At 46.5% G+C, this 20,632-nt stretch overlaps 1 protein-coding gene across 5 annotated transcripts in view; it reads right to left on the reverse strand.

Annotated features, from left to right (window-relative positions):
* LOC137528829 (oncostatin-M-specific receptor subunit beta-like) overlaps positions 1 to 20,632 on the reverse strand; it is a 144,731-nt gene that overhangs the window by 96,755 nt on the left and 27,344 nt on the right. Inside the window, exons 3-4 of one of the 5 annotated variants that reach the window (XM_068250454.1) lie at positions 13,643 to 13,820; positions 11,573 to 11,744 (exon numbers count right to left, since the gene is read on the reverse strand). The exons of 2 other annotated variants lie outside the window; for them this stretch is intronic. The gene's annotated coding sequence lies outside the window, so the exon portion shown is untranslated. Of the gene's footprint in view, positions 1 to 11,246; positions 11,304 to 11,572; positions 11,745 to 13,642; positions 13,821 to 20,632 lie in introns of those variants that run through there. 2 more of the 5 variants (XM_068250462.1, XM_068250486.1) reach the window with 2 other exon arrangements.

Raw genomic sequence — 20,632 nt, forward strand, 5'->3', positions numbered from 1 at the left:
TATAAATAACGGTAATATTAAAAGCGATATATTAGTAAGTTAATAAATCTGAAAACTAGAATCGACGCATTATAAGTGTAATACCAAAAGCGATGTTTTTCTAATAAAATCAGGTTGAAAACGATATTTAAGCATTATACGTATGAAAACGAATTTTAAATGATAAAAAAAGTGTAAAGGAAAATTTACTTGTTACTGTCCTGAAAGCGAAATTTAAAAACGAAAAAATAAGTAAACCACAAAGTCAAAACAAACTTGTAAACGACATTTGTAATAAACCTTATTCTGTAAACGAAAACTTTTGTTAACCAGATCCCTGCAGCCGCTATTTCTCGGGTGCCCAAATTTCCTGTCGGGCGCCCTATAGCCGATATTTTGCATTGCAGTCTATGGCGGTGCCCTTTTTGTCCATTAGCCATATGCGCCCTTTTTTACTGCTTCCATCTTCTGCATCCTATTTTACTACTACATAGTATATAAGGAGGAAGAAAATGTGGAGCTTGCAATACACAAGCTAAGTCTACACAAACATGGTGGAGGCTCTGTCAGAGTCAGACTCTGTGAGGCATTAGGGGGGATATTTGTGGGGATGGTAGACATGCAGAATACATTGTAGAACTAATCCACAGTGGTATGTAGTATATAATAAAAATACGGAGAATGCATTTCACTGTTCACCTGTATGCCTTCCATTTTCTACTGTCCACTAGTTTATGGAATAATGGAGGTCAGAGCTGCAACTGGAAATCATGGGGAAGCCCAACAAAACCTTTATGGACCCCTCCTTCATCCCCCCCCCCACCTTGGTGAACATAGAGACCATACAATAAGTGCGGCCACACAGGACAAGTGCTGTCGATATCCCCCTCCTCCACAGTAACAAACTGCTGCTACCAGTGTTCCCTCCATAACTAGTGCCACCGCCTACTTCCCTTACATAACCAGGGCTGCCCTCCACCCCCATAACAAGATTGCATAGCACCCCCTCCCCCTCTTCCCACAATAATAGTATATGTGGCCACTATAGAGTATAACACTATATAGATAGTATATCAGGCAGGCAGGTAGGCTGCCAGAGAATTGCTGTGACCACATTGTGACTAGACTCTGTGACAAAGACTGAGACGTGCAAGTAAGATACTTACCTGACCCCAGCAGCTCCTGCTGGTATTCTGGGCTATACACGACTACTATTCACTGCAAAAGTCTAAGTCACCTTTTTATAATAGGCAGCAACTACCGTATGTTAATCTGACTGGAAGCTGATGGTCAGGTCACATGGTGTAAACATACTGCAAGATAACAATTATCTAAAGTAATTACTGGCTGTGATGAGTGGTTATCTCCAGTCATAGCTTGGGGCAACAGAGTACAGAGTCAGGCCTGGTTCTTACTCAGAACGCAAACTGTCATCGCAGTCCCAATTTTGCATTGAGATTTTGCCACGTTTTGCATTTTGATTCCTGTTCAACAGAACGAGAATCACAACGCAATCGCCCTCAAAGCGCTGCATGCAGAACGACGCAAATGCTGCAGTGAGAACAATTCAACAGGGATACATTAGCAGTAGCACTTTCCTGATCGTTGGCAATCAGCAAAGTGCTGAAAAAGTGTGAACCGGCCCTTAGGCTGTATATAACAAATGTTATGCATACTAGCAGGGCCAGTTCTCTCATGAAGCAAGGTGAAACATTTCCATCAGATTTCAGGGGCAGCATTATTGTACTGTGTGTGCAGGGATGCTCATCCGGATCCGGGTACCCGGGTAAACCCGGGTATCCGACCATTTTTCCACTATCCGGTTGGATCCGGATTCAGGAAACCTGGGCCAATATCCGGATAGCTCTATGCGGGTATCTGGCCGCATAATCCGGATACCCTCGGATATTTTGTATTGTATAGTAGTTAGTACTGCAGTTAGTTGTTAGAGAGTAGTACTGTGTTAGCTTACTACAGATTACTGCAGTGCTGCTGTGCTGAGCATTGTCAGTGTGACAGTTAGACAGATAGTGTGCACTGTCTGTCCTCTACTCTGCGGTCTGTCACTCCGTGCTGATTTGATTTAAAGTCCAACCCCGATTTCATTAAAGTAAAAGTACCCCACATCATCTGGTGACATCATCACGTATAAGTTGTACTATGTCTGCTGGCACCAGCAGCCGTGGGAGCGGCAGCAAGGGCAAGAGGACAGGGAGCAACATTACGGCCACCCTCAAAAGGTCTGCCGTGTCAGTGTCGACCCCAGCGGGCAGCCTACCCTCAGTCAGCGAGCTTTTCGCTCCAGGCGCCACGATTGAACTCAGGGCTGTTAGCCGCAAGGAGTTTGAGGAGGATGTTCTGGGTTTTGAGGAGGGGGGGGGTATGATGTTGATGATGGGATGAAGGACCGTGACTACCATCCACAGGATGGGGATGTCAGCTCTGACTCTGAGGAGGAGGATGCGTCGGTGGGTTTGGCACGGAGGATCAGCATTGCAGACAGTGGCCATGGAATGCGGAACCCACCACATCCTTCTGTCGCTACCACCAGCCGCACCACTCAACCCCCAACCGCCACAGGGATAAAAGCCGCAGCATCCGCAGCATCCCATTCAGGCCGCAGGGGAATCTTCACCTCCCCAATCTGGCGGTTTTTCACTCTGCCCTCATTGGACAGCAAGTTTGCCATATGCAATGTGTGCAAACTACAGATGAGCAGAGGTTGTGACCCCTACAAGTATGGCACCTCCTGCTTCATCACCCGTCTGGCCAAAAAACATGTTGAGCATGAGGAGTTCAAGAAGCTGAAGCAAACTGGCGCTGGCTCCCACCGCCACAGCGCCACAGGCCACTGCTGCTGATACCACCACCTATATTCAACCCAAAACGCAATTGCGGTGTCATGTTTTGGAGGTGTCTTGACTGAAAACTGTCATGTCCCAGTTGTGCGATTGGACTTTGGACACAATGTGGGCTGCATGACCGCTGTCTGGAACCTAGTCCTGATGTTAATTGACAGCTTTTTTTTTTTCATTTTATGTGCACCAAATAATAAATTAGTGTTTCCCTTTAAAAAAAACATGATGCTACATGCATCATTTACCCTAAAAAAACCTTTTTAAAGCTATTTAAAGGGCACTTCCGTTTTTTCTATCCGATTCCCGAATAGGTCGTGTACCCGCGGGTAATTTGGTCGGATATTCTAATTCACTCGGATATCCGCAAGGTCAGATCCGGATATCCGAATCGGATCCGGATATCTGGGTACCCAGATCTGGACGGGTTTTAAAAAGTACTACCCGAGCAACCCTGGTGTGTATCATCCTGAGGAGGAATGGAGTGGCTGAGGGTGAGCAGTTAATTTGTCACAGACTCACAGCCAGCCAGTGTGCTATTGTGTTGAACTGCAGCAAGTCATGTAAGAACATTAAATGAAGCAGAGTAAATTGTCGGGTGCCGTGTGATCATTGCAAATGTTTGTGTGTAAGTAGTTGATGTAAACAACATGGGACATATACAGTTTGTGGCCAAAATACACTGGAAAAGTCATCCAGATTTCTTCACGATGAGCAATAAAAACTGACCAATGGACAAATACTGGTGCGACGGGGAGTGGAATTTGCAAGGCCAGAACAGGACATTTCCAGGACTAATTTGGAACTGTCTACCAATTTACTGCCATTAAAACGATCTTACTGTTTCAGTTCAGTTCAGCTATCCACGAAAATCCATCGTAGTCCCAAGGCCAATTTAGGGGAAACCAATTAATGTATCTGTATGTTTCTGGGTTGTGGGAAGAAACCAAAGTGCTTTGAGGAAATCCAAGCAAAAACGTGGCAAACATACAAACTCTGTGCAGATAGTCCACAAGGCCATTGTTTATTGTCTACTTTTGTTTAATATTTCAATGAAAAATGCCCTATCTTTTGATTTTTAAGTGTCAGGTGAGGCCAGTCAACTTCCGGCAGGGTACCTCTTGCCATCTATACTCGGGGACTACCTAATCCTGTGGGGTACCTCTGCTTGAGGCATGTAGCAACTGAATTGGGTGCCACTTTAGCCACAATGCTATAGTGTACGGCCCACACAGCAGTAATTCGAGGTTCTGGTGATTGCCGGACCCCAAATTACTTCTCCCTCCAAGTTGTTGTGACTTGGAGGGGGAACAGTAATTAATGCCGCACGAAATTTCACTGGCAGCAGAAACATTTTTGCTTCTATCATCCCGGCAGCAGAGTGAGCCGTCATTTGGCTCCCTGCGCCAATGTGACCGGGAGGCAAACTGACATGTACGCACCTCTGGCTGCCACATCACTACAGTGTGCCCGAGTTTGGATGGGTGGGGAGGTTGAGAATTTTAACAAACTAGCAATAAAAGCAATAAAAGATATCTCAGCGCTGCAACCCAATACTTTCCACCACCAGGGAGTCAACCAGTCCACGCCCTTATCCACCTAAGGGTAACTTCCATGCAAAGACAAAAAGACTGGGTCTCCACCTGGATTTTAGGTCGATTGGCCAATTTATTGCAAATTTCACAGTGCAAAGCACAACGTTTCGACCAGTGCGGTCTTTTTCAAATGCTTACAGAACCTAAGTGCAACATACTATTTAAAGTGTATACAATTTACATAAAACACACCCATGCAAGGGCAGGCACAAAGCTTAAAGAGATAGACTAATCAGCATGACAGATAATTTCTTATAGAAAACATTTCAGGTTATATGCTTCATTTATTCCATTAGGGGCAAGCGTCCCCAAATCGCGTATCCATCTGCTCTCTCTGCGCAGTAGGGAGGTCTGTGGGTCAGCACCTTCACCGCAGAACACCTTTTCCAATACACACCACCTCAGATCTCCTACCGTATGCTTGTATTAATGGAAGTCTCTACCTACAGGAGATTCAAATTGATCTTTAGATCTCTCAGATTTTTCTGCCTTATGTGTTCTAATATTTCTCGTCCTAATATCTCTTGAGGTTTGACCGACGTACCCCATCCCGCAAGGGCACGTCAAAAATACCCTACATTGGTAGTAAGACAGGAAAACTTTCCCCATATTCTTACTTTAGCTCCCTTCGTCGTGTGTCTGACAAAATCGCCCTTGATGATAGTTGAGCAATTTTGGCAGCTCAGGCACGGGAAGGTGCCCTTACGACAGGGAATAAACGTGCCCATAGTCGCCTTGGGGTCTTTAACATCCGCTCGCACTAGGTATTCTCTCACGCTTTTCCCTTTTCTGTACACCATGGAGGGGGGGGGGGGGGATGGAACACTTTAGCCAGTAGTGGATCCGACTCTACGACCGACCATGCGCCCATCAGACACTTCCTGATATCATTGGCATGGTTGTCATATGTCAAAATGAACTGCACACCGTTGCCAAGCTCCTTCCTATCCTTTTTCCTCAGCTCTCTCCTATCCATTTTGAAAACTTCTGCGGTTGTCTTTTCAACCCCTACCTTAGGGTACCCCCTCGCCACATAATCCTCAACCATTCTCTTGGACGGCCCCCAGTACTTTCTGTCACTAGAAGTGATCCTACGGGCTCTAATCAACAGACTTTTGGGTAATCCCTTTTTTAAAGCAGGAGGACGGCAGCTGGGGGCCAGCAGTGCATTATTCCTGTCAGTGCCGTTGCGGTACAGGTCCGTCTCAAAAGTACCATCCCTAAACTCAACATCTACATCGAGGTAATGCAGTTTGGTAGCCTTATATTCAAGAGTAAATGTTAATGTGTCATGGCAGAGGTTGAAACCTTTAAAAAATTCAATCAATAATTCCTCAGGGCCTATCCAATAAAAACACAGGTCATCGATGTACCTACAAAAACCTTTGCCATACTTCAAAAAAAAATCTCGTTATTCAGAATATATTTGGTCTCAAACGCTGCCATGTACACATCTGCCAGACTGGGTGCCTATGGGGCCCCCATTGGAACTCCCTGTATTTGCAGGAAAAAAATCTTGTCCTACTCTGAAATAGTTTGACTTTAAAGAGACACTGAAGCGGAAAAAAAAAATATGATATAGTGAATTGGTTGTGTACTATGAATAATTACAAGAAGATTAGCAGCAAAGAAAATATTCTCATACTTTTATTTTCAGGTATATAGTGTTTTTTCTAACATTGCATCATTCTATAATATGTGCACATTACACATCATTCAGCATTCAAAATGAGTCTTTCAGAGCAGTCTGAAGTAATGACCTCTCCTCTAGCAGAGAAAAAGTAAATAGTCCAGGAACAGTTGAGATAATAAAAGTCAGATAACAGCCCTCTCCACGACTAACTTAGTCGGAGAGCTTAATGGCTTGTTTGCATAGAGATAACAACTGGAGTTTCTCAACTCTTCCTGTACTGGAAACAATTACACTGATGTATCTAATCTTAGCGTACGTTAAAAAGGGCGCCGGGTTTTAAACGATAAACATGGATAACGTTTAAAAATATAATGTACTATATTTCGTTTAAAAATAATGTTTTATAAAGTTATAAATCATTAAATAATGTGCATGAAATTGGCAATTGTGAAAACGTTAATCTTCCGTTTAAAAAGTGAAACGTATAATAACATTTAAAAAAAATAGTAAGTAACCCTCCCTGTACCTACCCCTAACCCCTAGACCCCGTGTTGGTGCCTAAACCTAAGACCCCCCTGGTGGTGCCTAAACCTAAGACTCCCCTGATGGTGCCTAAACCTAAGACTCCCCTGGTGGTGCCTAAACCTAAGACTCCCCTGGTGGTGCCTAAACCTAAGACCCCCCTGTTGATGCCTAAACCTAAGACCCCCCTGGTGGTGCCTAAACCTAAGACCCCCCTGTGATAAGCATTAATAACGTGTGGAAAAAATATTGTGCTGTTTTTCGTTTAAAAATAATGTTTTAAAAAAGATTGTACTGTTTTTCGTTTAAAAATAATGTTTAAAAAATTATAAATCATAAAATAATGTGTAATCATGAGAAGCAGTTATAAAACAGTAAAAGTCTCCGGGCGCCGCTTATAAAACGTTATTTTTCTCCGGCGCCCTTTTTTCCTGTCGGGCGCCCATTAAACGATATTTATTATGGGAGTGAATGGCGGCGCCCGATTTGTCCACTTGCCTCAGGCGCCCGAATTTACTGTTACCCTAATCTTAATGTTTTATTTCTTAGCTGTGCTACACATACAAATCATAATATCATCATTTTTTTTTCGCTTCAGTGTCTCTTTAAGCAGTACTCTAACAGAGTGAGCGAGAAAGACATTAAATCCACATTAGCATCATTCCTGTCATCAAACACCCTTCTCACTGCTGACACAGCCTCTATGTTCGGAATATTAGTGTACAAACTCGCAACATCTAAGCTAACCAGAAAAGTCACATTCTCCGCTGTCAAGCCGTCTAGATGTGTGAGAAAACTTGTCGTATCCTTAAAGAGACTCCGTAACAAAAATTGCATCCTGTTTTTTATCATCCTACAAGTCCCAAAAGCTATTCTAATGTGTTCTGGCTTACTGCAGCACGTTCTACTATCACCATCTCTGTAATAAATCAACTTATCTCTCTCTTGTCAGACTTGTCAGGCTGTGTCTGGAAGGCTGCCAAGTTCTTCAGTGTTGTGGTTCTGTGATGCATCTCCCCCCTCCAGGCCCCTCTCTGCACACTGCCTGTATATTATTTAGATTATGGCAGCTTCTCTCTGCTCTATTATCTTTTACAAGCTGGATAAATCCTCCTCTGAGCTGGCTGGGCTTTCACATACTGAGGAATTACATACAGGCAGAGCTGTCTGCACTCTGCAGGAAGAAACAGCCTGACACTTCAGTGGAAGATAGCTGCAGGGGGAAAGAAGCACACAAATGATCTCTTGAGATTAAAAAGGAAGGGTGTATACAGCCTGCTTGTGTATGGATGTATTTTCTATGTGTGGACATACTGTACATCAACCTACTTCCTGTTTTGGTGGCCATTTTGTTTGTTTATAAACAAACTTTTAAAAACTGTTTTTAACCACTTTTAATGCGGCGAGGAGCGGCGAAATTGTGACAGAGGGTAATAGGAGATGTCCCCTAACGCACTGGTATGTTTACTTTTGTGCGATTTTAACAATACAGATTCTCTTTAAGGCATCTCGGGTTAGTCCACACTTTCGGGTGTTGTAATATTGAATCGATAAAAATCCCCAAAGGTTCTAAAAGAGAATTCACAGCCGATAAAATCGGATTGCCTGGGGGATGCATTACATTTTTATGAATTTTTGGAAGTGTGTAGAGCACTGAAACCCGATAGGTCTCTTTTTCAAAGAAGCTGCCAGTTCATAAGAATTCAAACCATCTTCGAATGCATTCATCAATAACCCCTCAATCTCATCTTTAATCCTAAGAGAGGGGTCACCTGGTAACCTCTTGTATGTGGCAGTGTCACCGATCTGCCTCTCCAATCAGCCACATAATCAGTCTTAGATTGAGCCACCAGTGCACGCCTGTTGTCAGCTTTCTTAAACACAACCTGTGGATTATTGCTGAGCCTTTGCAATGTTTGTCTCTCTGCAAGGGACACATTATGCATATTGGCATACTTCTCATTAGTCCATAGTTTCTCCAGCTTATTCAAAAAAACTGATTCAAGCACATCCAGCGTAGGACAGTTTAAGGGTGCATCAGTCTTGTTCCTGCTCCTAAGTTGAACAGGAATCTCATTATGCAATTCAGAGTCTGCCTGTGAACAAGCTGCCAAACTATTTGCAAGTTTTTTTAAAGAGACTCTGTAACAAAAAAAAAGGTCCCATGGGGTGTACTCACCTCGGAAGGGGGAAGCCTCAGGGTCCCAATGAGGCTTTCCCCTCTGCTGTAGCTGCAGGCGCTGGCTCCCCCAAAGTGTCCCGAAATCCTCCCTCGACAAGGCTGACAAGCGCTGATTTATTTACCTTTTCTGGCTCCAGCGGGGGCGCTGTTGCGGCAAACTGTACGAAGATAGGCGGAAATACCCGAATTCTGTCGTGTCCGCTCTACTGCGCAGGCGCAGGAGGCTTCACCCTACCGAGGTTAGTACCCCCCAGGAGAGGTTTTTGTAGTTACAGAGTTTCTTTAAATAGTGCCATAACCTCCATTTAAGTTTTCTAACCAGTTTGTATATATCCACCTTTAGATCAAAGAGGGTCGGACAAAACGTGGGCACAAAACTCAATCCCTTATTCAGGATCGATTCTTCATCATCATCAAAGCTATAGTCACTGATATTAATCAACAGGTCAGTCTGCTGCATCGCATCTGGCATACTCACAAGCAGACCCATCTCATCTGCAGAGTTCGTCACCGCTGCTGTACCTGGCTCCTGGTGACTATCCATCCTGTCGCTGCTGGGGCAACTGGTGCTGCTGGGGCTGCCTCTCCTGGGTCTGGGCTTCTGAGGACGTCTCCCTTCTCGGCCACCTCGTCTCGGCGGTAATCCGCCTCTTCCGGCGCCTGTTCTGCCTCCGCCCCTCCTACAGAGGCCTGGACGGGAAAAAAAGCAGCACCACCTTGCCTTTGCTCAGCCTCGCATTCTGAGCTCGCCTGGCCAGTCTGCGGCTCACCAGCAGCCCCTTTGTCCTCACGGCGCTGGCGACTTTGGGATCTTCGAGCTGCAGACCAGGTATAGACTTGATTGTTACTATAATCCTTTGCGTCGCGCTAAAATTTTTGTAGCTTCACTTGCGCAGAGAGCTATTTAGCAAACTTGTCCAGAGAGCAATTTAGCCTAGAAACTGTTCTGGATAGGCAAATCAATGACTTTGGGTATAAAGACTAGTAGAGTGTTGTACCATGTGAGCCATCAGTAAAAGCAAGAAGTTTTGAATCAGGATGATACCATTTATTGGCTAACTTAGAGTTAAATAAAAAGTAAGCTTTTGGCTAATAAGCCTTCTTCAGACTTAGTTCCTGAATATTAACGAGATGTAAAAACACACAGCTTATATACACTGGACATTCGGGGGAGAAACATTCTTTTCTAAACATAAATAAATGTCATCACAAGGCTTAATTACAACTTCAGGAGGGTCTCACAGGGATGCTAGCTAATTGATGACAAATAGATAAGACCACTTGTTTGCTATTAATCACTTCTCCCCCAAGGGGTTTTTACCCTAACGGACCAGAGCAATTTTCACCTGACAGCACACCTCCCTTTTATTCACCAATACCTTTATTACTACTTATCACAACAAAATGATGCATACCTTTTTTCCTCACCACCATTTAGGCTTTCTTTGGGCAGTATATTTTGCTAAGCATGATTTTAATGGGAATAATACGGGAAAAATGGAAAAAAAATATTTCTCAGTTTCCAGCCATTATAGTTAAAACATGCTACCGTAATTAAAACCCACACATTTTATTTGCCCATTTGTCCTGGGTACTACACCGTTTAAATTATGTCCCTTTTACAATGTATGACAACAATATATTATTTGGAAATATATGCGTAGTTACAAGCCCTTATGTAGTAAAATAACAGTAATATAACCTCATAAAATACATATTAAAAAAGGCAACTATTTTTGAATTTTTTAAAAACTTTTTTTTTCTCCTTACAAGTTTTGGGGGATTTGGAAGTGGAAGAGATTGATTTTTATTACTTCTTAATTATAAATGTAAGGTGTGTGTGTAATTTTACTTTGTCACCACTCGAAGGAGTTGCAAACACTATCCTGGTTTACATGAAATGTTCACTTTTTTTTATTTAAATCCTATCAGACTCTTACTACTTCCTGTTTTATGAATGAACATGACCCCTGGTCAGGGTCATGTCCATTAATATCAGGCATTGCGATTGGTTAGGATAACGCTTGTTCCCCTTCCCCAATCGTGGATCTCTGTGTCTCAATGGGTACAAGCAGCGGGCGGCTGCATGCATGGGTGAGCGAAACATTAAAACGTCCAGGAGCTGTTAAGAGGCTCCAACAGGACATTTAATGCGGCGGCTTGCCGCTAAGTCTGTTAAGTTGTAATTAAGGCATCTAATTAAATTTATTTATGATTGCAAAAGAATGTTTCTCCCTCGAATGTCCAGTGTATATAAGCTGTGTGTTTTTACATCTTGTTAATATGTAGGAACTAAGTTTGAAGAAGGCTTATTAGCCAAAAGCTTACTTTTAATTTACCTCTAAGTTAGTCAATAAATGGTATCATCCTGATTTAAAAACTTCTTGGTATAAAGACCACAAAAACAGAAGAACACTGGGGAAGAAAAGAGTTACAGGGGAACGAGAGACAGCTGTGCGCTATCCATGCAACCAACTCACTTTCCTTATGAGAGCCACTTCATATTTTCCTGTTGTCCTCACTTTCACTATTTCCTGTCCAGCTGCAGCAAGCGACAGTGCTAAAAACTATCCCGTCTCCCTTGAACAAGGCCTCACTTAAGGAACTACAGGTTCCTTCCCAGTTCCTGTCAGCCAACAGGTCCCAAATCCCGACACACAAGCGCACAAGCTGTCAACTAAAAGCAGCGTTACACGACAACGATCAGAGTGCCCGGCTGCAGTGGTCGCCCCAGATCGAGTTCAGAATGAAGCTATTGTACACACACAACACACTCCATACACAGCGTGGGAACTATTCTACTCACGGCTCTTTTGTGAAAACAAGAATTCCTTTCTCCAGTTTCAGCAATCCCGGTACAATCAAGCAGCAGAGAAAACACGAGCTCGGTTTGGGAGAATTCAGAACTTCAGAGGCGCTGCTTGAAAAGAACATTCAGAAGTGTCCAAACTTTCTTCTCTGCCTTCCCCAGCAATGTGCTATATCCCAAAAGAGAAAAAAAAAAAAAAACAGCCTCAGAGACTGAGTGGGAGGATTACAGGAAGAGCAGCTGAATCACTTGGTTTATACTGGGAGCAGAAATTTAAAGAGAAAAAATGAATATGTTTGTTTTTTTTAGATTGAATCTCCTCATGAGCTCAAACCAACAGGTTAGAGCTTGCAGTCACTTCTCCTGAATGCTGAATGCAGCTGCACTGGGCAGCCTGTGTAAACAGCGGCTAATACCATCCTCTCAATGAACAAACTTGTGTCACAAGTGTTTAGCCTTGTGGCTATAAACTTGACAGGTCGTTTCCTCAATCTCAGAAAGAGGACCAGTCATGGACTGTTTAGACTTTTTTTTACATATACTTGATTCATAGCACCACACTGTCCCTTTTTTGAGCGGTTCTGGATGTAAGCCCCGCTTCAGAGGCATAAAGAGATCTTTTGCATATTCAGCAGTGGTGCATTGTGGGTAACCACAGTTACATACTTAAATCGGTCTTATCGCAAATACCTTCTCTTTTAAAGTGGTCTGAAACTCAGCATTTCTTCTTTGCTCTAAAATATTCCTTACAGCCTTACACTTGCACAAACAAAAATCGTAGCAGAACAGCATTCAAGCAGTTAAACACAGCACTTTTTTCTGCCACGGAAAACCCCTTCAGCTTAAGATTAGATCCAAAGTGGAGATAACAGTATCTTTTGTTTACATTCCGATATCGGTACATTGTGTGTAACAACTGAAAACAAGCTCCATGTGCTTCAAGCATACACACAGTTTATATGAGATCACTAGAAGATTTTAATATATAATAAAAAGCAGCTTGAATAAAATGCAATGGCAGTTTTCAGAGCAAATAAACTGTACTTTGGGAACTTGTAATTTGTAAACAGACAATATTACTTGTGCACGAAAGCAAATATGGTAACTGTAGTTGGGAGTTGGAAAACACATTTTTATTGAATGTTATGTCAGAGTTTCAGACCACTTTAACCTCCTTGGCGGTAACCCCGTGTGTGACACGGGGTAAGCCGCCGGAGGGTGCCGCTCAGGCCCTGCTGGGCCGATTTACATAATTTTTTTTTCAAACACGCAGCTAGCACTTTGCTAGCTGCGTGTTTGCTCTGATCGCCGCCGCCCGCCGCCGATGCGCCGCTACCCGCCGCGGAAACAGGCCCCCCCCCTGCATAACCCTTGCGCAGCCTGGCCAATCGCCGCCAGGCTGCGCTATGGGGTGGATCGGGACTCCCTGTGACGTCACGACGTCCGTGACGTTGATGGCGTCACTCCATTCGTCGCCATGGCGACGGGGGAAGCGCTCAAGGAAATCCCGTTCAGAACGGGATTTCCTTATGGGCAAGCGGCGCCGGCGGCGATCGGAGGGGACAGGCGGACGCCGCCGGGAGGGGGGAAGCATGTAGTTAGCGCTAGGCTAGCTACATGCTAAAAAAAAAAAAATGGCGAAAAAAACCCTCCCGCGGCTGCGCAGCCGCGGGAATTATACCGCAAGGGGGGTTAAGAAAGCAAATTACACTGAGCGTTGCTTTTTTTTAGTAGGAGGGCTTTTCAGTCTCTTTTGGTCCCCTATACTTTCCTAGTGGTTTTGGTTCACGCCAAGCTACTTGGGTATTCTGTACTGGTCCAAGCCCCTATCCCATAGAGCCATATCAATCCCTGCCATGCACTGAGGAGGACCTGGCTCTGAAACAGGCTGTCTGCATGTTGGGTTGATGTGGCTCTGTGAATTTTACAAACTATAGGCTCACTATACACCAGCGGTTCTGGATGTAAGCCTGGCTTCAGAGGAGTAAAGAGATAATTTGCGTATTCAACAGTGGTGCATTGTGGGTAACCACAGTTACACTCTTAAATCTGAATTATCGCAAATACCTTTTGTTTTAAGAAGGCAAATTACAGTTGACAGTTAACAGAGTGTTGCTTTTATAGTAGGAGGGTTTTTCGGGCTCTTTTGGTCCCCTATACTTTCCTAGTGGTTTTGGATGACCCCGAGCTGCTTAGGTATTCTGTAGTCCCTTTCTGCCTCATTTTGCAGCAACTTTCCAGCACCCTGCAATGGAAAAAAATACCAAAAAGTAGGAGAAAAGGTATTATCAACATTATTTTGAGTATTTTCTTCCTTGTTACTGGCTTAAAAGGCAATTTATTAACAAGGTGTGAAAATATAACCTAGGTGAAAACTCAGGAGAAAAGATTAATTGCTTATGGCCCCATTTACAGATTCAGACACTTTTTATAAAAAGAACATAGCACTTAAAGGGAACTCGAGCTGAAGCTTGGGTTCAAAAAGAGATATTTCACCAAAGAGAGGAAAGCCTCAGGATTCTATCGAGGCTCTGATGTCCCGCCCCCCCTCTTAGTCAGCACGGCCTCCCTCCACATCAGGGCCCCTCTCCTCACCTATTACGAGCACAGCCGTGCAGTAGCCATGCAAGCACGGCCGCGTATGCGCAGTGGCACTGCCATCTTCCAGGGGGTCGCGCTCAGCCAGAGGGGGGGGGCATCAGAGCACAGAGGGAAGACTCAATAGGATCCTGAGGCTTCACTCTCTTTAGGTAAATGTCTCATTTTGCATCCAAGTTTCGCCTCAGGTACACTTTAATCAATTTACACATCCAAAAGGCCTCAGATTTTCCAGTTATCATGAAGCCCCAAAATGGCAAACATTGAAACAATAACCCCAAAGTATCAAATGCAACTATTATGATCATTAAATAATAAATACATCGGTCATTACCCCACATAAGAAATGCAGCAAATAATGCCCCCCATATGAAATGCAGCAAACGTTACACTCCATAAAAAATACAGCAAACGTTATGCCCCATATGAAATACAGTAAACATTGCAACCCATATGAAATGCAGATAACATGGCACAAACATTACTCCCCATAAGAATTGCAGCAAACATGAAGCCCCATATGAAAATGCAGTGAACATTTTCCCTCATATGAAATGCAGCAAACGTTACCCCACATATGAATTGCAGCAAACATGACACCACTAGAGTTGGGCCGAACCTCCGATTTTCGGTTCGCGAACCGGGTTCGCGAACTTTCGCGAAAGGTTCGGTTCGCGTTAAAGTTCGCGAACCGCAATAGACTTCAATGGGGATGCGAACTTTGAAAAAAAATAATAATTATGCTGGCCACAAAAGTGATGGAAAAGATGTTTCAAGGGGTCTAACACCTGGAGGGGGGGATGGCGGAGTGGGATACATGCCAAAAGTCCCCGGGAAAAATCTGGATTTGACGCAAAGCAGCGTTTTAAGGGCAGAAATCACATTGAATGCTAAATGACAGGCCTAAAGTGCTTTCAAACATCTTGCATGTGTATACATCAATCAGGTAGTGTAATAAGGTACTGCTTCACACTGACACACCAAACTCATCGTGTAACGCACCGCAAACAGCTGTTTGTGTTGTGACGGCCGTGCTTTACTGGTGCGCACCATGGCGAGAGTGCAGGTTTTGGTGGCTTTACAGCCCATATGGTCACCTGGCTGATGTAGCTGAATGACAGAACAGTGACTGTCCAGCTGATCAAATTTGGTCTGACCACAATGAGGCAACGACCTTATTATCGTGGGTGTGCCCCCCGAGACACTCATCTAGGCGCCGGTCATTGCTCCATTGTGATACGCAAGCCCCTTCACCACGGCAAGGTAATGATCACGAAGGGGAATGGGCGCATGTACATGCCTTTTCTTTTGTTGTTGCAGCTGCCCGCAGTGCAGCCAGAAAAATTAGGCAGTCATGTACACGCACCCGAAAAATTATTACAGCGGCCGCTGCTAGCAGCGGCCTAAAAAATTCAGCAATCCGCCTGGAGTCCCGGACCCTGTTGGTGGTGGCGGAGAAGGTAGTCAAGCGGCCTGCAGGCAGACATGCTGTGTGGAGGGACTGGGAGCGACTTAGTCTTCTTGGGGCAGGCCAGGCAGCCAGTCACACGGCGTGCAGGCAGAGATGCTGTATGTGCGGGGACTGACTTAGTCTTGGGGCGGGCAGCAGCCCTCCGGGATCCATGCCTCATTCATTTTGATAAAGGTGAGGTACTTAACACTTTTGTGACTTAGGCGACTTCTCTTCTCTGTGACAATGCCTCCAGCTGCGCTGAAGGTCCTTTCTGAGAGGACGCTTGCGGCAGGGCAGGAGAGAAGTTGGATGGCAAATTGGGACAGCTCTGGCCACAGGTCAAGCCTGCGCACCCAGTAGTTCAAGGGTTCCTCATCGCTGTTCACAGCAGTGTCTACATCCACACTTAAGGCCAGATAGTCGGCTACCTGCCGTTCCAGGCGTTGGTGGAGGGTGGATCCGGAAGGGCTACGGCGAGGCGTTGGACTAAAGAACGTCCGCATGTCCGACATCACCATGAGATCGCTGGAGCGTCCGGTCTTTGACTGCGTGGACACGGGAGGAGGATTAGTGGCAGTGGTACCTTGCTGGCGTTGTGCCGTCACATCACCCTTAAAGGCATTGTAAAGCATAGTTGACAGCTGGTTCTGCATGTGCTGCATCCTTTCCACCTTCCGGTGAGTTGGTAACAGGTCCGCCACTTTGTGCCTGTACCGAGGGTCTAGTAGTGTGGCCACCCAGTACAGCTCATTCCCCTTGAGGTTTTTTATACGGGGGTCCCTCAACAGGCAGGACAGCATAAAAGACGACATCTGCACAAAGTCGGATCCAGTACCCTCCATCTCCTCTTGCTCTTCCTCAGTGACGTCAGGTAAGTCAACCTCCTCCCCCCAGCCGCGAACAATACCACGGGAAGGTTGAGCAGCACAAGCCCCTTGCGATGCCTGCTGAGGTTGTTCTCCTGCCGCTGTCCCCTCCTCCTCCTCCTCCCCCAAAGAAACACCTTGCTCATCATCCTCTGAGTCTGATTCGTCTTCTGCACACGACTTCTCTTCTTCCTCCTCCTCCCCCCTCTGTGCTGCCGCAGGTGTTGAGGAAACAGCTGGGTCTGATGAAAATTGGTCCCATGCCTGTTCCTGCCGTAACGGTTCCTGGTCACGCTCATTCACAGCTTCATCCGCCACTCTACGCACAGCACGCTCCAAGAAGTAAGCGTAGGGAATTAAGTCGCTGATGGTGCCCTCACTGCGGCTCACCAGGTTGGTCACCTCCTCAAACGGCCGCATGAGCCTGCATGCATTCTCCATCAGTGTCCAGTTGTCGGGCCAGAACATCCCCATCTTCCCAGACTGTTTCATTCTACTGTAGTTGTAGAGGTAGTGGGTCACGGCTTTCTTCTGTTCTAGCAGGCGGGAGAACATGAGCAGGGTCGAGTTCCAGCGAGTCGGGCTATCGCAAATGAGGCGTCTCACCGGCATGTTGTTTTTGCGCTGAATTTCCGCAAAGCGTGCCATGGCTGTGTAAGACCGCCTCAAATGCCCACAGAACTTCCTGGCCTGCTTCAGGACATTCGCTAAGCCAGGGTACTTTGCCACAAATCTTTGAACCACTAGATTCATGACATGTGCCATGCAGGGTATGTGTGTCAGCTTCCCCATATGCAAAGCGGCAAGCAGATTGCTGCCGTTGTCGCACACCACGTTGCCTATCTCCAGGTGGTGCGGGGTCAGCCACTCATCCACCTGTTTCTTAAGAGCAGCCAGGAGAGCTGCTCCAGTGTGACTCTCCGCTTTGAGACAAGCCATGTCTAAGATGGCGTGACACCGTCGTACCTGGCATGCAGCATAGGCCCTGCGGAGCTGGGGCTGTGTAGCTGGAGAGGAGAACTGCCACTCAGCCAAGGAGGAGGAGGACAGCGAAGAGCATGTAGCAGGAGGAGAGGAGGTGGCAGGAGGCCTGCCTGCAAGCCGTGGAGGTGTCACAATTTGGTCCGCTGCGCCCTGCTTGCCATCGTTCACCACCAGGTTCACCCAATGGGTTGTGTAGGTAATGTAGCGGCCCTGCCCGTGCTTGGCAGACCAGGCATCCGTGGTCAGGTGTACCCTTGACCCAACGCTCTTCGCAAGAGATGACACCACTTGCCTCTCAACTTCACGGTGCAGTTGGGGTATGGCCTTTCTCGAAAAATAAGTGCGGCCTGGCATCTTCCACTGCGGTGTTCCGATGGCCACAAATTTACGGAAGGCCTCAGAGTCCACCAGCCGGTATGGTAACAGCTGCCGAGCTAACAGTTCCGCCACGCCAGCTGTCAGACGCCGGGCAAGGGGGTGACTGGCCGAAATTGGCTTCTTCCGCTCAAACATTTCCTTCACGGACACCTGACTGCAGCTGTGGGCAGAGGAGCAGGAACCGCTCAAGGGCAGAGGCGGAGTGGAGGAGGGTGCCTGTGAAGGTGGAAGGGAGAAAGCGGCAGAAGCAGATAATGCACCTGATGGAGGAGGAAGAGGAGAAGGAGGGTGGCTTTGCTTTTGTGTGCTGCTGCTGCTTTTGCTCAGGTGGCCATCCCATTGCTGTTTGTGCCTTTTCTCCAGGTGCCTTCGTAAGGCACTTGTCCCTACGTGAGTGTTGGCCTTTCCACGGCTCAATTTTTGTTGGCAGAGCGAACAGATGGCTTTGGTCCGATCTGAGGCACACACATTAAAAAATTTCCACACCGCTGAGCCACCCTGGGATGTGGGCACTATGGGGACCTCAGCAGCTGATGCTGAAGGGCAAGTTGGCTGGCTGTACATAGGTGGCAATACATGGTGCCGGACACTGCCACCAGCTGTTTCTGACGAAGAGCTGCCCCAGCTTCTTTCAGCAACTTCTCTCCTCCTCCTACTCTCTGACTCCCCCTCTGAACTGTCCCCCTCTTCATCTCCTCTATTGGGTACATACAGAGGATCCCTATCATCGTCATCATCGTAATCATCCTGCCCAGCTTCGCTTGCCTCAGACAAATCCAAACATGCACCAACATCAGTAGGTCCTTCATCCTCCTTACACGTTACATCCATAATGTTGCTGCGTAACTCAGACATATGAGCTGGTGAAAATTCATCTGGCTGTAACAACAATGGCTGTGCATCAGTGATTTCACCACTAAATAATTCTTGCGAAGTGTCAAATGCAGCGGAAGTGGTGCTAGTAGTAGCACTGGTGGCTGAGCAAGATGAGGTGTTCTGTGTCGCTAAATACTCAACCACGTCCTGACAATCTTGGGAGGTGATGGGACGTGCCTTCTTCCGAGCACTGTACTGTGGGCCAGGTCCACACGAAATTACATTTACACGACCTCGCGCAGACCTGCCGGGTGGCCTTCCTCTGGCTCTGCCACTACCTCTTCCTCTACCTGTTTTGTCCATATCGGGTATGCACGGAGTGGTATATCACACTGCGTGCACTCACGTAGGTAGGTGGGTTCACTTAACTGCACAGGTATGCGCACTGATGCGGTGGGTTCACTGAACAGAACAGGTATACAGTGGCGGGTTCACAGAACAGGTATGCAGTGGCGGGTCCACTGAACAGAACAGGTATGCAGTGGCGGGTTCACTAAACAGAACAGGTATACAGTGGCGGTTCACTAAACAGAACAGGTATGCAGTGGCGGGGTCCACTGAACAGAACAGGTATGCAGTGGCGGGTTCACTTAACTGCACAGGTATGCGCACTGATGCGGTGGGTTCACTGAACAGAACAGGTATGCAGTGGCGGGTTCACTAAACAGAACAGGTATACAGTGGCGGTTCACTAAACAGAACAGGTATGCAGTGGCGGGTCCACTGAACAGAACAGGTATGCAGTGGCGGGTTCACTTAACTGCACAGGTATGCGCACTGATGCGGTGGGTTCACTGAACAGAACAGGTATGCAGTGGCGGGTTCACTAAACAGAACAGGTATACAGTGGCGGTTCACTGAACAGAACAGGTATGCAGTGGCGGGTTCACTTAACTGCACAGGTATGCGCACTGATGCGGTGGGTCCACTGAACAGAACAGGTATGCAGTGGCGGGTTCACCAAACAGAACAGGTATACAGTGGCGGTTCACTAAACAGAACAGGTATGCAGTGGCGGGTCCACTGAACAGAACAGGTATGCAGTGGTGGGTTCACAGCACAGGTATGCAGTGGTGGGTTCACAGCACAGGTATGCAGTGGTGGGTTCACAGCACAGGTATGCAGTGGTGGGTTCAATGAACAGGTATACAGTGGCGGGTCCACTGAACAGAACAGGTATGCAGTGGCGGGTCCACTAAACAGAACAGGTATGCAGTGGTGGGTTCACTTAACTGCACAGGTATGCGCACTGATGCATTGGGTCCACTGAACAGAACAGGTATGCAGTGGCGGGTTCACTAAACAGAACAGGTATACAGTGGCGGTTCACTGAACAGAACAGGTATGCAGTGGCGGGTTCACTAAACAGAACAGGTATACAGTGGCGGTTCACTTAACAGAACAGGTATGCAGTGGCGGGTCCACTGAACAGAACAGGTATGCAGTGGCGGGTTCACTTAACTGCACAGGTATGCGCACTGATGCGGTGGGTTCACTGAACAGAACAGGTATGCAGTGGCGGGTTCACTAAACAGAACAGGTATACAGTGGCGGTTCACTAAACAGAACAGGTATGCAGTGGCGGGTTCACTTAACTGCACAGGTATGCGCACTGATGCGGTGGGTTCACTGAACAGAACAGGTATGCAGTGGCGGGTCCACTGAACAGAACAGGTATGCAGTGGCGGGTTCACTAAACAGAACAGGTATACAGTGGCGGTTCACTGAACAGAACAGGTATGCAGTGGCGGGTTCACTTAACTGCACAGGTATGCGCACTGATGCGGTGGGTTCACTGAACAGAACAGGTATGCAGTGGCGGGTTCACTAAACAGAACAGGTATGCAGTGGCGGGTCCACTGAACAGAACAGGTATGCAGTGGCGGGTTCACTTAACTGCAC

The sequence above is a fragment of the Hyperolius riggenbachi genome, chromosome 1, assembly GCF_040937935.1.
Source record: "Hyperolius riggenbachi isolate aHypRig1 chromosome 1, aHypRig1.pri, whole genome shotgun sequence".
Taxonomy (NCBI): Eukaryota; Metazoa; Chordata; class Amphibia; order Anura; family Hyperoliidae; genus Hyperolius; species Hyperolius riggenbachi.